Source organism: Rhinolophus sinicus, linkage group LG17 (assembly GCF_036562045.2).
Source record: "Rhinolophus sinicus isolate RSC01 linkage group LG17, ASM3656204v1, whole genome shotgun sequence".
Taxonomy (NCBI): domain Eukaryota; kingdom Metazoa; phylum Chordata; class Mammalia; order Chiroptera; family Rhinolophidae; genus Rhinolophus; species Rhinolophus sinicus.
The window spans coordinates 3,495,866-3,509,784 of NC_133766.1; the positions used below are offsets into that span (position 1 = coordinate 3,495,866).

The following is a 13,919-nucleotide window of genomic DNA, read 5'->3' on the forward strand; positions in this document are numbered from 1 at the left end:
CAGCATCTAATGGAGAGGCAACTGTGCACAGACTGGCACAGTCCAGGGGTGCAGGCCTGTGATAGGCACCCTCATGGGGTGCAGGTATGACCCAGAGAAAGGGGGTCAGTTGTCCATGAAGGTGGGGGGTGGGCTTGGAAGGGAGTCAGGAAGGGCTTCCTGTAACATGTGACCCTGCATGTAGGATGGAGGACGTGTGCAAAGGCAGAGACAAGCGAGGCTTAGCTTAGCTTTGTCTGGAAGTCTCAGGCTGTTCAGTGTGTGTGTGGGGGCGGGGAGGAGGGGTAAAGGGGATGGGCAGATGGGCCCAGCAAGAGAGGACGAGGCTGTGGAATACTCACCTGGGGCATCACTTCCGCAAGTATCCATAGAGGAATCATGCTACCTGTTGTTCCAGAAGCCTTACCAAGCACATTCCCTGTCTTACTTAGTCACCGTGAACTTTGGAAGGACATCTCTGTTGGAGCAATGCACGTGTACATGTGTGTACATGTATGACTCTGTGTACATGTGTGGACACACGTGCACACAAGCCTGCCCACAGCTCCACCCCACGCAAACATTGTAAGAAGTCAGTAGATAGTTTTTATTGCTTCTGAAAAATAAATGGATTCCAACAAAAGGATTTTACATTTTTAAAGTTTGCTAGGGTTTTTTCATTATAAAAGTGAACATAGTTTTTTTTAATAGGAAGTTAAAAGCAGAACAGAGAGAAATAAACACATTCATATCTCCCAGGTAGGACTATTTTGATTATGTCCTTCCAGCCTTTTTTCCTCTGCACGCATCTTATTTGTTTATCTGTGAACCTAAGTGTAAGTCTGAGTGACTAGAATGTACAGAAGGAAATGGGTTCATGGGACTCACCTCAGATCATCATAAGGGTCCTTCCGCACTTTCACTATTTTCTGTTTTGTGTCAGGACCGTGCTAAGTGCTGCAGTGGAGCGTTAAACATGCAGGTGCCTCCCACGCAGGTCACCATGGAAACATGAGACCTGGAAATCAAAGGGGTGTCGTGGGGACAGGCAAAGACGGCCCAGACTTTCTGGTCTCTTAGCAAACACTCCACTCTCCCCTTCACCGTCATCGAGTCACCTAGCACCATCCTTGGAAGGGCCTTTGAGCTCTTGTCCAAATAATAGTGCCTGTGGGGTGAAACAAACAGGACCTGCACGTATGGAGGGCTGGCTTCTTGGCCTGCAGTTTCGGGGCCCTCGCTGACTTCTGGAAGCTCCCCTTGCTCTGGCAGGCACTGCTCCCCGCTGCTCCCTGACCTTGCCACCGTGGCAGCCCCAGGAACAGAAAACCGGAGGTGGCCCTGCCAAAGCCCTCAACCCCTGCGGGCTTCTTCCTTCCTGCCACAGGGCTGACAAGACACCGGCCAGGGGGAGGAAGCCCCTCTGGGCTGAACACCCTGTGTCGTCCTTGCCTTAGAAAAACAGACTCCTCACGCGTCCTTCCCCACCACCACGGCCAGTCACCCCGCAGGGAAAACAAACAAGGAAGCTGCTGCCCTGGGGGAGATCCAGCGCCGCCATGTATTTGCAGAGACGGTGCTTTCTCATCCCCCACTGCCAACCAACCGCGAAGAATAGTTCCTCCCTCGGCCAACACATCTCAAATTGCACCATTAGAAAAGCCATCGCTTTGGGTTAAGGAGCTGTAATTTCTGGAACTCCTGTGCTGAGAGAGACTAACACCAGCTACCTTAAATCACCTCACGCCATGATTAGTCACGGATCGTTGCGTGTTAATGCACATGAGATTGCACTGCAACCTGGTAAATGTGAATATGAGACACTGGCCGGTCAGGGTTAAGTTCGGGGGAACTTCTGTCCAGCCCAGGCGGCTGGGCGTCTGTCACCACAGTGGGGCCTCGGAGAAGGCACACGTAGCAAGAGGATGCAGGAAGCCTGAATGGATTGTGGGAAAAGATTACCAAACGGTACTTAACGTCCTTTCCTGGTTTGTACCGTGCACACCCTGAGAAGTCAAGGTTATTCTCACAGTAAGAGGTAATCTGATGAACTTCAGAATCCATTCAGGCAATCACAGTTCTCCGTCAACTGTACTAAATGTGTCTGAAACTAGGAAATTAACTCTGGTTAAACATTACAGGACACATTCCTGCTTTGAATGGGCAAACCATAAACTGTACAGCAGAGTATGGGCTGAAGAACCTTGGTCTTGGCGCCACAAAATATGAGTTGGAGTCACTGTCAGTGGTTTGACCTTGAGTAAGCACTGTTTCTCTGGTTTTTAGTATCACTCGAAATTGTGCTTTGTTGTAATCGCCTATACAGAATATTCTCTAGCTCCCGTTTCTACCAGGCCCAGAACAAAATGAGTTCCCTCTTTCTTCTGTGGTCTTCCTGTACATTGCACAGATTTGTGTCATGGAGATGGAGCTACATGTCATTTTTTATCTCCCTCACAAAACTGGATTTCTACGCGACTCGTGGCTTTGAATCCCCATGGCCTGCCCAGTATCTGGCTCACCGCCTGGCTCATCTAGCCTGGCTGAACCATAAAACAGAGGCCGCAATAAACATTTCCCAAGGGCTGCTAGGAGACAGAGAGGCGACAGTCGTCAATCAGTGTTTCATAAACTGTACGGCTCTGTGTGGTTCTAAGGTGTGGCCATTATTTGCGTAGCAATAGTGTGGCTCAGGCTAGGCCATTTCATGAAACGCACGGAATCAAAGGAACGGAAAGAAGAAGCCGCCCACTGTGATTAACTTGGGGTGAACCTGACTGGGAGGCAGTGGGAAAGGTGGAGCGGAGGGGAAGGCAGGGCATTCCTATTGCAGGCCACTGTTCAGTGTTAGAAATATGGGCGATTTTTATATTGATATGCCTTAGTGTTTTCTTGAATTAGTAAAACAAGTGCACATAACACCTGTCAGCTCCTTGGGTGTTTCCCCGGGGGCCCATGGACGTAGGTCCAGTACCGGAAACCAAAGCTTGCCGTACTGTTTACTGCATTATTATAGATGAAGAGAAAACTTTCCTTCCTTTCATATTGCACTTTAAGCTTTCTGAGATGTCATCGACTGCTGACTGTATTCTCACACCAATCCCGATGTTATTAATTATCATTAACTATTGCAAATGAATAAAGGGACCCAAACAAGAGATTTAATAAATTGCCCAAGATTTGAAATGCAGCGGACAAGACTAGAACTCCAGAGACCCAACTGGAGCCCTTTGCAGAGGGTGAAATCCATGGAATGGCCCCAAAGACAGTTTTCTGTGCCCTTCGTCCTTGGCAGAGACCTGGGCTTCCAGAGAAGCTATTACCTACGGACAGATGGCTTCTGGTAGCGTATTTACTGCCACTCATTGTAACAATCACTGATTTCCAGTGCCTGGCTGAGAAGACCCCGAATTTGGAATCAGACAGCCCACTGGCTTGAACCTGGGCCCTGCCACTAACTGAGCTGTGTGACTTTGAGGAAAGTCACTTAACCTTTCTGAAAGTTAGTATCCTCACCCAGGGGGAAGGACACCACACCTCCTCCCAAGGAATCCTGTGATAATGGAAGTGAACTTGTTCTGTTAACTGCAAGATACTTGGTAAACGCTGAGTATGTGACTTGCTCACATGCTTCTGAAGGCTACTTGGCAGAGGCACATATTCCCACGGCCTCAAGAAGACAATAAAATCTAAGAGGATAAAGGATAAAATCCCTCTCAGGAGGAGGAAAGAAATGCTCCCACTCTGGCCACCTCAGTGTGCAGTAATTGGGTCCCCGAGCTCTTTAATACCTGGTCACTTTCCCCTCCTGGGACAGTGATATCTTCCTCTCTGCATGTCACCCTGGCTGTGACAGTCATTCCATCTGTGCAGCTATCAGAGCAAAGACATTCCACTCGCTGGGTCCTTTGCCTGAAGCGTCACAGTAGGATCAAATGTGCTATAAATGCCTCTGTCCTCAGCCACTGAGAGAATCATAAAAATATGGAGCTTCCTGGGAAGTTTGGTAAAATTATTCTTCGCTAAAGAATACAGGGACCAGAAGTTCTTCTGTGTGTTGACTGAGAGGGTGGAGTGGCTGGGCGTCAACTTCTGCTAGATGTCAGATGGCGCCTCAAAATGCCTCTACTGGCCCATGCCACAATTTCACTATACATCTGTGTGTAAAAGAATGGGGACAGGTGATAATGGGGTGGATGTAGGGAATCTGGCGAAAGCATCTATCACCGAAATGACAGACAGCATAGGGTGATCAAACTACACCCAGGTCTGTGTTTTTTAAATCGTATTTTCCAATTTAAGTATAGTTGGCGTACAGTGTTATATTCGTTTTAAGTGTGCAATGTAGTGATTCAAAACATTTACGTATCTTACGATATGATCCTTACACTCATTCTAGGACCCATCTGTCACCGTGTAAAGTTATCACAGTATTATTGACTATATTCCCCTTCACCTTTTCCACCCTTCCCCCAACCCCTTCCCTCTAGCAACCCGCGGTTTGTTCTCTGATTCTATGAGTCTGGTTTTGTTTTGTTTTATTTGCTCATTTGTTTTGTTGTCTTAGAGTCCACCATATAAATGAGATCATACAGTATTTGTCTTTCTCTGTCTGACTTATTTCACTTAGCATAATACCCTCTAGGTCCATCCATGTTGTCACAAATGGCAAGATTTCATTCTTTTTTATGGCCGAGTAATATTCCATTGCATACATATGGACCATATCTTCTTTATCCATTCATCTATTGATGGACATGTAGGCTGCTTCCATATCTTGGCTCCTGTGACTAACGCTGCAGGGGTACATTTAGGTCCATATAGGGAACAGAGGGGTACATATAGCTTTACGAATTAGTGTTTTCATTTCCTTCAGTTAAATACCGAGAAGTGGAATTGATGGGTTGTATGATAGTTCTATTTTTAGATTTTGAGGAATCTCCATACTGTTTTCCATGGTAGCTGCACCATTTTGCATTCCCACCAACAGTGTAGCAGGGAGCCCTTTTCTCAGGATCTGCTTGTGTCAGTGGTAGTTTTGTTCCTAAATTCCTCTACCCTGGAGGTGGTTTTCGGTGGGGATTCTGTTGTGGAAATGTACCTACAAAGCACTTTCCCGTTCGTCTCTGCTAGAGCCCCAGAGCTGGACCGGTTTTGTGCTAATTTCTAAACCTGGGGTTCCTGCACCACGCAGATGGGGTGCATGTATAACCCATGCCTTATATAATGTTGAGGTTCTGAACTCTTATGGTGGACACTTTTTCCATCCAGGGCCCCAAATGAGCAGCTAGGTCCTTGTCAGTTCCTCATGTTAGAACGTGTAGTTTTTCTAATCAATCCCGTCTCTATGGACAATATTTGCTTTCAAAAATCTGAGCAAAAAATAGGAGACTCATCCCCAGTGGTTTCTGATCTCACAGCCGTGCTCTCTGAGCATGAAAACCCAATACCCACCTCCGAAAACTTCTGTCTAGGACCAGTCGTCCCAACAGTCACTGTGGCTTCAGGCTGTCACTTCTCCTCCTGCCTTTGAAGTTCTCTTTATTTCTGCTACCTGCGGATTTCTCCTTCTTTGGAGCTTAGCAATACGTCTAACCTTTGTTGGCACATTTCATGCAAATTTCCTACCTTTGGAGAATGAAGACGATCCCTCAATTGCATTTCCATTGTCTTCACACTGGAGCTTGGGCAAAACTTCGCCTGGTGTATTTGCCTGTACGTTTCGATGGCTAAGCTCCTCAAATTGATGGTTTAGCCTGAGTTTCCAGGGCGAACGTCCCACTGGCCCAGCGCTTGTTTCTAGTCCCTATTGCAAGTGGGTTTGATATCTTAAAACCCTTTTCCCTTAACATTATGAGATAGCTCAAAGTTTCTGGATTTTTGTATTGAAAGATGATCAGTTTTTAGGACAGAAAGAGCATTGGTAATTGTGGCATCAGTGCCCCCTGCTCATTGGATAACCTTGAAAAATGCAGGTAGGTCCTCTGTGCTTGTTTCCTCAGATGGTAAATAAGGGTAAAAAGATCTACTTTGCAGAGTTGCTGTGAAATGGATATATTTACTGTATAGGGAGTTGTTCTACTTGATTCAGATTGAGTACTATTTATTGAGCATATACTTTGAGACGACATTACATTTATGATGCTATTTACAGTTCAGATATGTATTGATTTTAAGCCACTGGACTAGGGCTGTCAGATTTAGCAAATAAAAATACAGCACACTAAATTAAGATCTACAAAAGTGACAAGAGCCACTGCAGATGACAAGGGACAAATTTAAATGAAATTTGAATTTCAGGTAAACAGTGAATGATTTTTCAGTAGAAGTATGGCCTGTGCAATATTTGGCACATCCTGAAAAACCCATTTGTTGTTTATCTAAAATTCAAATTTAGTTGGGCACCTTGTATTTTATCTGGAAACTCTATCTTGAAGCCACTTCTTCTAATCTGAAAAATAACAGTCATTTATGAAAGATCTCCCTCAAATGTGTTGCAGTTTTGCTGGTGTCCTATTTTAAAACAGAAAGTCAAGCTCAGCTATATTTTCATGCAGAATCCCTGTTCAAGGGGAAAGGGATTTTTTTTAAATCAAATGGTTCATTCCTGCCATTGAATCCAGATGTTATTTTAGTTTGATCTGTCCTTCGTTTGTGTTTAATCATTTATGTTTGAGGTGACATCAGTAGAGTACAGGATTTTCAGAAACCCCATAAGTCAGCTGATTTTATAAACAAAGAAAGGTGGCTGAGCCCTCAGCACATAGTAAGTTTGGAAGTTAGTATTCACTACGTCTTGTATTTTCTGGCAGCTCCATGGCCTCTGGTAGTAATAGGCTTTAAGTAACAGCTATGCTACTCACTGGCTGGAGAGCCCTAGAAAAAGAATTTTCTCTCCCAAGGGTCAGTTTCCCATCAGAACATCTATGGGTAACGTCCCATAGGGACTGCTGTGTTGTGAAGGATGACAGCACTGTACATACAATAGATGGTTCTCTGGGATCACAAAAGGCAAAACTGGGACATGGGCCACTAGAAGAGGTGAAGTGAATGTGCCCCTTGAAGGACCCTGAAGTGGTTCTTCTTGGGTCTGGAAGTGGGGCTACTTGGTCAGGCTGTTCGTTGAGGTCTCTACCCACCAGATGCCCCTCTTCTCATACCCAAATCAAGTCTTCTCCCCTAAAGGAAACACTCCGTTTCCTCTTCCTCTTGGGCCTGCACCTTGTCACTGGGAGCTGCCACTTCCTTTAAGCCCAAGACCACAGGGCTGCTGTCGTGTTCATGAAAATGAGGAAAATACACGTTGCCCTATAGATTTTTCCATTTCTAGCATCACCCAGATCCCTGCAGAGTTGTTACCCATTACCAGAAACAAATTAAATTTCCAGAAAGTGAGACTGAATGAGAGAAAACCATTTACTACTTGCTTTTCTTCCTTCTATTTTCTTATTCTCAGTAGCTAGAGAATATCAATACTGAACTTAACCATAAAATTGAATACAGCGCAGGTGAGAAACGATGGAGCCCAGAGAAAAGCAACAGAGCTGGACAAAGGGGGAAAAGAAAGAAGGAAAGAAAATGTTTCTCTAGGAAACTCCCTATTTTAGGGACTAGAATGGATTTGCATAGAACTGCCTTGCTTTCTGGAGCAGATTTCTCCTTGAAAGTTGTGAATAATGAAAATGCTTAGAAAACTGATTTGCATCTCACTGGCCGCTGTCAAAATCAAAGAACTGCGGGCTCTTCATGTCCCTTGTCACCTGCAGTGGCTCTTGTCACTTTTGTAGATCTCGACCATGGTATTTACCGTGGATCCCGACAAAGCCAAGATCCCTTTCATAGAGAGACTACACATCATTTCCACCTTCCAACCTCCCAACATTTTCCACCCTCCTAGGCAGTTGTGCAAAGTGGGAAAAGGGGACCTGGAACAGATTACTTAGCCATCCTGTGTCCCCACGTCCCCTGTGTGTGGGAGAATCATAGTACTTACCTGCAGGTGAGCTTCTTCTGTTACATGCGCCCATGGCTTGCCACGGTTCCCCTTCTCTTACACCCATTGCTCTTATAACGAGCAGATTAGCACCCACATTCTCTATGAGCCCCACACTCCTTAAGGGAAGGGACTGTGTTGGTATCTGTCTTTTCCATCGCTGTATCCCTCATACCTAGCACAATGCCTGACATATTACTCTGACACAGTGTACTCTGAGGATGATTGTCTAGCCCGGGGATGACAAACACAGTTGATTCTCATTATTCCCCACAGCTGTGTTCTAGAAAGCCTCCACAAACAGTGAACCATTGTTCCTAGGGGAAGTACAGAGTTAGGTTCCTATAAGCTTCTGGTCACAACATTTTTGCCAACTGGTCAACGCATAACCTTATTTTATATGTGTTTCTGTTTAAAGGTGTCTTATTTAATATGTATCATTGCTCCATTGACATTGAACTCATGACCACAAGCACCGAACTCATGTCTATATGAACTTATCCAGCACATAGATGTCCTCTGAAAGGCACGCCTCCGTCTTCTTATGCTCAGGAACATTCCATAGCACTTCCTCTCTATGCAGAGGGGCCATTTTAAGTAGTGAAATCACACACACACAGCACAGAAATGCAAAACACGTGGCACTAAATAGACTGCAGAAAGGGCACGTTTACAGTCTGAGAGCTGAAACAAGGCGTGATGCCTTATTTCACCTTAGCTGGCAATGCGTGTGTCGGATGACTCAGATTTTCTCCTGTTCTGAATATGTTCATGAATGAGTGTGCAAAAGCACCACGAGCCTGGGTTTAGGGCTACACATACATTTTAGCAAATACGTGAACTTGAAAATATAGAATTTATCAACGAGAGAGAGTCACTATACTTGGCAAACTGCCAGGATCGGGCCTTGTAGCTGTGCTCCGTATGCCCGAGGCAGACTTTGTTAAACGAGCAGAAAGTTCCATCACTCATTAATTCCCTCCTTCCTGCCTGGTGATACACTGTGGGGTGGTGCTTTAGCACACAGGCACTGAAGTCGGCCTGCCTGCTCTGCCCTTTACAACTTTGGACCATTTATTTGATTTCTCTGAGCCTGTTTTCTTAACTGAACAATTGGTGGCTTAATAAAACCGACCTAAAAGAGTTGCTGTGAAGACTAATTAAGAAACTCTTAGAGGATTGAATGTATAGCATGGTGACTATAGTTGATAACTCTGTGTGGTATACTTGAAATTTGCTCAGAGAGTAGACCTTAAATGTTTATATGTAAATATGTGAGGTGATGGACATGTTAAATCCCTCAATGGGGGAATCCTTTAGCAGCATATATGTGTATCAAATCATTACATTGTACTCTTTACATATCTTACAACTTTATATGTCAGTTATACCTCCGTAAATCTGGAAAAAAATAAACTAATGAAATAATGAAGAAAGGGAAACAGCATAGCGAATGCTCGACAAATATGGTCTAGAACTTGAAAGGGCATTTCTGGGCTACTGTGCTGCTCTAAGCTCTACCAAGCTTTTAAGGCCACGCCCCAAAGTCTCATAGGATTTTTATTCTTTGTGGTCCTCTTTACCTCTAAATTTTGTGTTCCTCTGGGGCTGGAAACACAGATAAGAGATTTTTTTTTTCAAGATTTCCTTATCTCTGCCTTTGCCCAGAATTAAAATTTTCCAGTTCCCATGGCCTGCCCCTAACAGAAGGTGCTGAGTTGCATCTTCTCCTCTGCCCGTACCCATCTGAGTTGGGGCTAGAAGCACAAGTTTCAGGACTGAAACCACATAGCAGAGCCCTCCTTCAGGACAGAGCAAACCAGAATGATCTAGCATGGCCTGCCCTGGCCGGTCCTTGTCTTTGGTGGCAGGGCGAGGACAGGAAAGCTGGGCCTGAGGCTAAGGAGCGGGAAGGCATGGTGGACCCAAGGATCACAGCAGCATAGGACTCTGATTCTGGAAGACTCCCGGGGTGCACTCTGGCTTAGTTCCTCACTATGCTGGACGGATCATGTGTCAGGCCCTGTTTTGTTTTAACCAGGTTTCCTTGGCTGAGTTCTACCGAGACGCCTACTTGGAACGAAATGGGCTACAGCTGCAGGTAGGACAAGTTTTTTGCCTCTTAATATTTTACAAGATAAAGAAGCACAAAATCAGACAACAAATCATAGACACCAAGAAGGGAAGGGAAAATCGATAGGAGGGAAAGTTGTTTTTACTGAGCTCGCCCTGTACTGAGAGAGGATATGGCAGAAGGGATTCCTTCTGGACACCTGGGGTCTGCTTGGAAGCCTTGGATCATGCTTCCGTGGGCCTTTTCATAAAGTGTTTATATAATACATTTTGAATTAGAACGACCTCTCCAGGTTACGGGAACAGTGAATATGAAGAGTTAAGCTCTTTGCTACTGCAATACGTTACAAGGTGGAACTTGACCACGTTGAGGCTGAGTTTTCCTCTCTGTAAAATTCGGCAAAGACTAGATGAGCTCGTAGACTGTGTCGGCCCTAGTGGTTCACAAACAGGTCCATGACCCTGTGGCTTATCAGGTGTCAGAAACTCAAGACTAGTCAGGCTGGCTGCTGGCAGCCTGTCCGTGTGGACCACGTCTGTGATGGCTCAGACCTGTCTGCCTCTTGCCATTCATAACAACCAAGCCCAGTTCATGCCCCAATCTTTCCCTCTCTCCAGGGCCAGTCCACTCTTCCACTATTGCCCCTAAACACAGCTTTGATCATATCACTCCCTTGATGGAAAACCTTCAGTGACTCCCTGCTGTCTATGGGATAAACTCCCAACCATCCAGCCTGCCCTTCCACAGGCTGGCCTCTAACTCCGTAATTCCATCTCCTCCACCCATTTCGTAAATTCATCTAAGATTCCTCCATGTTTCTCAAATAATGGCCTCCACCCTGCTACCTTGGGCCTCGGTTCAAGTTTTGGCTTCTGCATAAAATATTTCCTCCTCTGCTGATCTCATCCGTCACTTATATCTACAGAGAAGGCAGTAATTCTTCTCTCCCCCGTGAAGGGGATCTGTGACCACATTTTAGCACTCGCCACAGAGTTGTATCGAAGTTACTTGCACGTGCTGTTCATTTCGATTAGCTTCTGAAAGCCCGACGTCAGAAACCCCTGCATCCCAGGTAGCTCCAGCGCTGAGCTTTACACACTGATGGTCAGGCATGGTTTTTAAAGGTGAATTCCATTGATTTTCTCTTAGTCACTCCAGTGCTAAAAGTAGGCAGTGTCAATATAGCAGGGACCCCCCAAATTGTATGATCATCAGCTATCCAGCCAGCTTAGCTCCTCTCAACAGAGTGTGGGGTGCCACGGATGCCGGGAAGCCTGGGTCCCTGACTCTGCCCCACCTCTGCCCGGAGCTGGCCCCTCTCAGGGGAAACTTAAGCTTGCCCTTTGTAAACCACAAAATCGGAGAGTGTGTCTCTTCCTTCCTGAAAATTCCTGCTAAACCAGTTCTCTCAGCTGCACAAAATCCTTTCACTTGGGGGGGAATAAGGGCAGAGAATTACTGTTGGCTGTTCAAAACCTCCTCCGTCTGGCCTTCCCTGGATTGGTGACAGCATGGCACCCTAGGAGCTCAGCCTTCTGAGTCCAGGGACGTGCTTGTCTGTAGGAGAGAAGAAGACTGTTCTAGAAGGCTGTAGCCATCGCCCCCTTTCCCCCAGGTGGGGCGAGGGGCAGGCAACAGTAAAATGCCTCTCAGCCAGATCCACACTGTCTTGTCCTGTTGAGAGGATCTGTGACATTGGTGTTCTCTGTCTGTTTTCTCCTCACTTGGCGAGACAGTGAGGAGCTGGAGTGAGGGGGGAGGTGGTGAAGGTGAATATGAAGCTGAGTGAGAGCTTGTTCTAGACGGCTGATTATATCATACAGAGATGCCTCTGGGTCAGTAAGAAATTACCTCCCAGATGCTCGCATCCGAGCGCACAAATGTGATGAGACTGGCAGATACAGCATGAAACGCTCAGGCGTGGCTTGTGGCATCAGTGTCACTGTTTTCCAGCTAGTGGGTTACCTAAGCTATAGACAGAGGAAAATGTCAGCCCGTCATCGTCGGTGGCTTTCTCAGGTATACAGGTGGCATTGGGAAAGACAGGTCTCTATAGAGCCCAAGCAAACCGGAAGACTCCTTCGAGAATTCCTCAGCCCCGTGCCTCACAGCTTCTCCTCAGACCCACTCCTCCATCAGTGCTCGCCAACCAAGGCGTCAGTCTTCTCAGCAAGGGGTCGAATTCCAAGGAGCTGCTTCCCAGAACCACTGGGATTCAGGACTTAATCACAATGTAGTCAGTTTGAACAGTAAACCTTTGTGAATATAAAGGCTGAATCCCAGACAGGACATGTGTGAGTTACCCCAGGCCCACAGCCAAGGACGGAGCTCAGCTATCCCAACACCCAAGCCTGCGTTTTCCAGCAGACTCGTGTGCTGGGCCGTCTGCCGCAGGCTCTGCACAATCTTCCCCTGCCACCCCCGGCCCCCAGGCCCTGTGCTGCCTCTGTTCTCCAGAGGCCAGGAGTCTGAAAATCACACCTGTCAGAATCCCAACCAGTGAGCTTGTGGGTTGGGTCCCAACAGCAACAGGCAAGTACAGAGCCAGGAAAGCAGGGCTGCAGAGCCGTTGCATTTCCTGCAGCAGCAGCAGCAGCAGCAGGCAGCTGTGGGGGCTTCAGAAGAAAGGCAAATGTCCATGTGTCTTTCTTCAAGTCATGCCCCTCGTGTTGCAGCAGCCCAGACTGGCAGTGCTGTTTTCTGCAGTTCCTTAAGCTCCCGGTTCCTGGAAAACCAGTGGTAGCTTTCCCTGACCTCGCTCCCCGAGCCCAGCCTCTAATTCCCTATATTAAATCCCTTCCTACTTGACATACCCAGGATGGTTTCTGACTTCTGACTCCACTGAGACTTCCTTCTGTAGGGCTGCTTCTGAGTTTTCAGTTCCACTGAGTGGCTTTCCAAGGCCATGAGAGAGGACAGAAAGGGTCCCGGTGATGGTGTCCCGGTAGCTTCTTCGAAAGGACCACTGGCTCTCAAACAGGGCCAGGCCTTCCTCGGCAGGCTCCCACATGCTACCGAGAATCATAGCTCAGTGTTGAAGTGACTCAATAAGTCAGATGAAGGTCCTAGGTCAGCTTGTGTCCTTGAGACCCAGCTGCTCATAGATGCACAGACAGCACCACGGGAGTGCATGCGTGTAGATTAGACGTTGTTGAACTTTCGTGTGCCACGGACCGCCTTGGCAGTCTGGAAAACCTTCAGAACCCCCCTTTCTTAGAATATTATTTTTAACTGCATAAAATAAAATATAATTTATTACAAAGAAAAGCAATTTAAATACAGTTCCCAAAATACTGAAAATCAAATTGTGATATGACTGAATATGTATGTTCTTTATCCACTTAAGAAGCAACAAGATTGGGCGGGCTGCACTGTGTATCTAATAATGACCATAGTTTCAAAGTGGTGGTGAGTACAGTATGCACAACATTTCAGTGTAACTTTTCAACAGCTGTGATGTGGTGGGGTTTCTAGTGGGGACTAGTGGTTTTTTCCTACAATCTTAATGGAGCAAAATGATAAATCTCAGTTAGACGTTAGCAAAAATAATGATGTAATTTGTTTCCATCCAAGTTCATGGACCCAAGGTTAAGAATGCCTTATCTAGATGTGTGGGAGATCCTTTCTCACACTCCAGTGTACTTGAAAGGAATCTGGAGGCTGAGATAAGCTTCCGAACCTCAGATACTAAAATAGAGACGTGTGCAATCCACAATCTGTAATATGTGTATGCAGCATTCTCGCGGGGCAAAAAAAGAATACTCAGACATAGTAAATGCAATTTCTGCAGCTTCTCTAATGTACGCAAAAGGTCAGAAGATTAAACAAAAGCCATATTTCGGTGCCAGCACTGTCTGGGGGTAATTAGCTATG

At 46.2% G+C, this 13,919-nt stretch overlaps 1 long non-coding RNA gene across 1 annotated transcript in view; it reads left to right on the forward strand.

Annotated features, from left to right (window-relative positions):
* The window catches only part of LOC141569387 (uncharacterized), a 320,431-nt gene that overhangs the window by 195,328 nt on the left and 111,184 nt on the right, over positions 1–13,919 (forward strand). Inside the window, exon 3 of the long non-coding RNA XR_012493003.1 lies at positions 10,014–10,073. This is a non-coding gene — a long non-coding RNA (uncharacterized LOC141569387). The remainder of the gene's footprint in view (positions 1–10,013; positions 10,074–13,919) is intronic.